Here is a 6,890-nt window from a genome sequence, read left to right as displayed (position 1 = left end):
GTTGTTGGGCCGTCTTGTATCAGGTAAGCTTCTTCTTTATTAGGCTCCTCCAGGCTTCTTTCTTGGATCGTGGCCTTAAAGCTTGGGTACAAAGAGTCTTCTTGCTCGTGGATGCTAAGTAAGGCTTCAATAGCTTGATTAAACTCCTCTCTCAAGACTCTAGTTCCGGATCTTGTTCTTGGTCCTTGTCTCACGGCTGATATAGGTGGAGCTTGTGCTTCTATGCCCTCATCAAAAGCATTTAAAATACGGTGTTATCAGTAAAGTCATTTGTGCTAACAAATGCACCTAGTACATTCATGAGATTGATGAATCATGTTCTTAGAGCATTTATATGTATGTTTGTAGTAGTCTACTTTGATGATATCCTGGTTTATAGCAAAAATCTGGACGATCATATCATGCATTGTAAGTCTGTTCTAGATGTACTTAAAAAGGAATGACAACTTGTTAATTTCAAGAAATGCACATTTTGCCCCGATAGTCTTGTGTTTCTAGAGATCATTATTTTAGACAAGACGAATTTCTCTTCTATGACAACCGATTATGTGATCCTAACTGTTCTATTCGAGATTTGTTAGTTAGGGAAGCACATGATGGGGGACTCGTGAAGATCATGTAAAGTCATTTCTATTGGCCCCACATGATGAGAGTCGTTGAGAGAATCTGTGCTAGATGTGTAACGTGCAAAGAAGCCAATTCTAAGGTTCAACAACACGGTTTGTATACTCCTTTACCTATTCCTGATCATCCTTGGGTTGATATCTCTATGGGTTTTGTTCTTGGATTTCCTAAAACTAGAACAGGAAAGGACTCTATATATATGTTGTTGTAGATCGATTCTCTAAGATGGCACACTTCATTACTTGCAACAAAACTGATGATGCATCTCATATAGCGAGTCTGTTCTTTAAGGAGATTGTTCTATTACATGGCATGCCTAGGTCTATTGTATCAGATAGAGACACTAAGTCTCTAATTTTCTTTTGGAATACATTGTGGCAAACTGAAGTAGTTAATAGAACTTTGTCTACACTCCTACGTGCATTAATCAATAAAAATCTTAAGTCTTGGAAAGATTGTTTGCGCCATGTTGAGTTTGCATATAATCACTATATGCATTTGGCTTCCAATTTCTCTCCATTTCAAATTGTATATGGTTTCAATCCCTTATCTCCATTGGATCTAACCCCTCGGCCTTTGAGTGAAAGAACAAGTATGGATGGCAAAAAAAGAGCCAAAGTTGTTAAACAGATCCATCAGAAAGTTAAGGAGAACATTGAGGAGAAGACAAAGTAGTATGTTAAACAAGCAAATAAGAACCGGCGAAAGGTTATCTTTAAAGAAGGAGATCAAGTTTGGGTTTATCTAAGGAAAGAAAGATTTCCTGCTGAAAGGAAGTCTAAACTCATGCCAAGGAACGATGGTCCCTTCAAAGTCTTAAGAATCAGTGACAACACTTATCAGCTCGATCTGTAAGGTAAATATAATGTAAGCCCGAGTTTCAATTTTTCTGACTTAGCCCCATTTTTGCAGATGATCTAGATTTGAGGTCAAATCCTTTACAAGAGGAGGGGGATGATGTGATCATGGAGAACTTGCTTGAATCAGAGTTTGATGACAAGGAACTTGTAGCTGAGGAGCTTGAACCTGAGGAAGCATTACAAATATCAAACAGCCCAATGACCAGAGCCGAATCTAGAAGACTCAAAGAAGGCGTTAGCAACATCATCAATCAACCAAGTTTAAAGCGGGAAAGAGTATAGTACAAACACTCTTGTTGTGATCCAAGTCCGTAATACTGAGTGGACTTGTGGTCCAACTTTGTACTCTTTATCCCCATTACTAGTTTTGTCCCAATGGATTTTCTAGTAATGGGTTTTTAATGAGGCAGGGTTGGATCGTTTAAGCATCTAAGTCCACTAAGTTCAGCTCAAAAGAAGTCGGCCAAGGAGAGGAGCGTATGGAGTCATTTTGAATTCAAACTTAGACAGCTTGCACTTGTAATTTTCTAGATGTGTTTATTGCTTTGGCGGAGACTCTCTTCTACTTCTTTATATTAATTTGTAATTTCATTTGAGAACCTATCTTATCTTTTATCAAAATCTCTTTCAAGTTAAGATCAAATCTCTTTTTGGTCTGTAATATCCTTCAAGAACCCTCGATTCTCTTTGTCTGTGATATGTCTATATTTTACATCATTTGAAGTGCATTTTAGAGTCCTCATCATGTGTTTTCCCATGTAAATTGAGTCTTTAGGCATGAAAATAGGATTTAGGGCTTGCATTAGGTCCCAAAGAGTTTTGCATGTTTTGAAGTCTTTATCAGGAGCTTTGGGAGTCATTTGGAGCTTAAGAAGAGGAGCAGAGAAGAAGACGGTGAAGAAAAGGGTCAAAAATGGTGAAAACCGCTTGGAGGAATTTCTCGGCCAAATCGCGTACCGGACGGACAGAAACCTCGGTCAAAATCCTTACCGATCGCTCATTACCGGCCAAAATCCTTACCGATCGCTCATTACCGGCCAAAGTCCTTACCGATCGACCAAAATCAGCCTGGGTCGAAGATCGGGTGCAAAATACCACGGGTTGAGTTTTTGGCCGAGGCGAGGGAATTTTTACGACCAAAAAGCTTGCCGCGGTACACAGCCCTCGGTCATTTTCCTTACCGCGGGAAGCTTTTCTCGACCAAAATTTGTCCTTGTCCGCGCATTTCAAAGATCTGCAATCCGGGGAACCTTCCGGTCCAAACCAGTTGGCGGGGTCTTCAGCAAAATTGGAGATAATCAAGCAAAGATCCCAGAACAGTTGGAATCATCCAATTCGGACCAGTGGGGAGAAAGATACAGCCTTCGGAAGATGCACCAACATTACGCGCATCCGAGAACCGAACAGCGGAGTCCAAAGGTCACGGCGGACGGAGCCTTTCCGGACCGAATCAGCTTGCCCGGTCTTCATCAAAGTTTGAGATCTGTGAAGGACCTTTTCAGAACAGTTGGGATCGCTCAGTTCGGAGCATTGGTTCGAAAGATAAAGTCTCCGGAGTTCACATCGGTCCAAAAAGCTTATTTTCCGGTGATTCCAATGCGGTTCAAAGATGTGAAATCCAGGAAGCCTTCCACTTCCCAAGCTCTGACGGTTTCTTCACCAAAGTTCGAGCTTATTGAGTCATCTTGCCTATGGAACTGGTCCCAGAGCTTTAGGAGTCTTGGATTGAAAGTTACTGTCTCCGGAAGGCAACATGGTCGATACGAGCCCAAATTAGTTGCGATACGCGCTAAGTATTTTCTCAGGGCTCGGTATCATTACCTCGACATCGGCCAAGTCAAGGCTCATATTTTGGGAGTATTCTGAACTAGGCCTCGTGCTGACGCCTCAGCACGTTGGAATCAAGGCATGCACACGTAAGAAATGAAGCTGGAAACGACTAAGTATTGAACATGTACCTCGGTGTAATGACCTCGGCGTGCATGCCGGACCCTGTTCTCCCGAACCCCTCGACTACCAAGCGCCTCGGCATTTTATGCCGAGGTCCATCGTCACAAACTCAGAATCAAGAACAAGGCGGCTCAAGAACACACACGTGAAGATGGATCAAAGACTAGGGTTCATGCATGTTCTTGACGTGTTCTTCACGAGATCTTCATTTGGATCTGGACTCACGTGCACTCCTCGACATGAAGACCTCGGCTTCACTCTCCGACACGCCGTGGCGCTCCCCCATCAACCCAAGAACGCGGTTCAGTACCCGGTTTGTTCCGGGCTGACCCGCGACACTTTCCCTTTGCTATAAATACATTTTGAGACTAAAAACCTAGGGGATTCTCTTATCTGTTTTAGCTCTAAGAACTTACCTCTTTTGTGAAACTTGATTAATCTAATCCGATATCTCGTTTTTGCATCAGAAATCTTGTTCTTTCTTTATTTCCTTTATCATCAAACATCAAACTCCTCATCATGACAAGCTACACGTCTTGCAAAAGACTTAGTGAGCTCGTTATGATTAGTGAGTAGTCGTTTAAGCGGCTTTAGATGAGTAGATTAGGGTGCTTTCAAGGGAGATTAGTGGGTTTAGGTGTCTAGTCTTGCATGTTTCATTCTTTAACCGACGAGATCTCTAGGCTGGATCCAAGCACATCACTTGAGGTTCAGATCTGAGACATATCTCGCATCAAAAGTGTTTGTAGAAATGTCTGAACCACTCGGTTAAGGGTTTAAGAGTCTTTCATCGCGAGAGTGATAGTTTGTTCTTTTAAATGACATTTTTGAACTGATTCTTATTGCTGATTGATTCGTGCTTCTCAAAAGACATTTTTGGTAGGAAGGAGGATCAGTTTAGATGCTTAATACTTTCATGAGAAGATTAACATGCCTTGAGTTCAAAGTTAAATGAAACCGCTTGATAAAATGATTTATTAACCCACTAGTTAAACTTGGAAGCACCCGAGTCGATTACCTCGTCTAAAGTCTCTTCTTTTATTGCATATTGTCATCATCTGAATCGTTTAGTTGTCATTTGGATCTTAGCTTTGTTTAAATCTCGTTGATTGCCTTATTTCTATGCTTATTTGCTTGCCACTTAGTTAGTAAAAACCTTCACCTTTCTGTCTTGACTTTAGTGAACAAATAACATGGACTAGTGTCTCGTTGACAAGCCTGGATTGACACCTCTTTATGCTACTTTGACAAGGGGATTGATAGCCCTGAGACCCTAAAAAGTCTTGTCTATCAATTGGCGCCGTTGCCAACTTGTCGGAGCATTAGTCTCTTGTTTGTTCTTGAGTTCAAGATTTTTCTTTTCTTTGTTTTACTAACTTCTTTGCAAGTTCTTGTTTTGATCTCAGGTGCATGAAAACCAGGTCTCGGAGCACAGAACCGCCTTTACCGTACGACAATAACATCAACCGGATTGAGAGGCGAGCTCGCGAGAGGGAACGGCACTTTGAACGACTTGGAATGGCAGAACAGCAAAGGATCGAGCAACAGGCTCAAGAAGCCGAGCACCAGGCTCAGGCTAATCAGGCGCAGGCAGGCAGGAATGAACAACAAGCCTATGTTAACCAACAACAGGCTCAAAGGAATGAGAGGCTTGCTCAGCAAAACCAACAACAAGCTAATAGGAACGAGCACCAAGCCCACCATGTTCATCCGCCACCGCCACAAGCTCAGAGACAACCTCCTCCGGTCTTTGTTGGAGAGAACGACCGAGCTAATGCGCACCAATACCGAGCTGGGATTCAAGCTCCACCGGTTCAGAATAACAACTTTGAAGTTAAAGCTTCCCTGCTCAATATGGTGCAGAACTCAAAGTTCCACGGTCTAGCCGGAGAATACCCTCTTGAGCATCTAGATCAGTTTGATCGGGTTTGCGACTTAACCAAGATCAATGGTGTCTCGGAAGATAGCTTCAAGCTACGCTTGTTCCCATTCAGCCTCGGTGATAAAGCTCACCAGTGGGAAAAGAACCTCCCGAGGGGTTCTATACAAACCTGGGAGCAGTGTAAACTGGCGTTCTTATCAAAGTTCTTTTCCACATCACGCACGGCTAAGCTCAGAAACCAGATCTCAAGCTTCACGCAGCACAACAACGAGAGCTTTAGCGAGGCTTGGGAAGGGTTTAGATGCTACACTAACCAATGCCCACACCACGGCTTCTCAGAGGCATCCCTCTTGAGTACTTTATACCGAGGTGCACTCCCCAAGATCAGAAACCAACTCGATACAGCTTCAAATGGAAATTTTCTTGGGAAAGAGATCAATGCGGCAATGGAACTAGTCGAGAACCTAGCCATGTCCAATGATACGTATGGCGAGGACTTTGATAGAGTGAACCGTACAGAGGGCTCCAGTGATGAACAACGTATGACAAAGGATATAAGAGAGCTTCAGAGCAAGCTTGACAAGGTTTTGATGGCGACTCAAAAGCCAATACACTTTGTAGGCGAGTTTGATGAGCAAGGGCCAAGTTTTGACAATGTTAATGAAGATGGTCTAACTCAAGAAGAGCTGAACTACATAGGGAATCAGCAGAGGTATCAGAGGTTTAACAACTACAACAGTAACCCAAACCTCTCATACAGAAACCCGAATGTAGCTAACCCTCAAGACCAAGTGTACCCTGCTCAGCAACAACAACAAAGCTATGCTCAAAAGGCTCCTTTTCAGAATACCTTCCAGCCCAAGCAACAGTTCAGTGGGCAACAGCACAGCTACACTCAGCAGAATCAAGCGGCTCAGGGTAACAACTTCACCAGCCAACCGCAGCATCACAAGTTTCCACCAGGGTTCAATCTGCAGCCGATGGGTAATCAGCAACAGAATCAGGGAACGGGTCAGAATCAGATGGGGAACGATGTCTATGGAATCTTACAGCAACTGTTACAGGGTCAGCAGAGAGTGGAGAGCCAGCACGCGACAATGCAGCAAGATATCAGAGAGCTTAAGCAGAATCAGGCCTCTACATCATCCCGAGGCCCGGCTTTACCAGGTAAACCGGAGCCAAACCCCAAGGAGTATGTGAACGCCATTACATTGAGGAGTGGTAAAGCACTACAAGCTCCAACGCCTAAGACAAAGCTCATTGAGGCCAATGAGCAATTAGAGGGGGAGGCAGCCTCAGGTGATGCGTGTAAAGAAGCGGATTTTGAAAAGGAACCGATCAAGGACAAAGGAAAAGAGGTGGAAACGACAACTGAGCTTGAAAAGCCATACGTTCCACCACCACCTTACGAACCCAAGATACCGTTCCCAGGGCGTTTCAAAAAGAAAATCTTAGACAAAGCCAAAGCGGTCTTTGAGAAACACTTGGAGAACACGCAACTCACCCTACCCATCATAGATGCTTTCTTAGCTATACCTCAGCTTGGGAAGTTTCTAAAGGATGCGATCCTCAAC

The 6,890-nt window shown here is 43.5% G+C and overlaps 1 non-coding gene across 1 annotated transcript; it reads right to left on the bottom strand.

The window, feature by feature from the left end:
• Nucleotides 1–5,543: 5,543 nt before the first annotated feature.
• Nucleotides 5,544–5,650, bottom strand: LOC112083613. The gene has a single exon (XR_002897749.1). It is a non-coding gene; the product is annotated as a small nucleolar RNA R71 (small nucleolar RNA).
• Between the last annotated feature and the right edge of the window lie 1,240 nt (nucleotides 5,651–6,890).

The sequence above is a fragment of the Eutrema salsugineum genome, unplaced genomic scaffold (genome assembly GCF_000478725.1).
Source record: "Eutrema salsugineum unplaced genomic scaffold, Eutsalg1_0 scaffold_6, whole genome shotgun sequence".
NCBI lineage: Eukaryota > Viridiplantae > Streptophyta > Magnoliopsida > Brassicales > Brassicaceae > Eutrema > Eutrema salsugineum.
The sequence above is the reverse complement of the archived record's forward strand: the minus strand, read 5'-3'. Positions and strand labels throughout refer to the sequence as shown.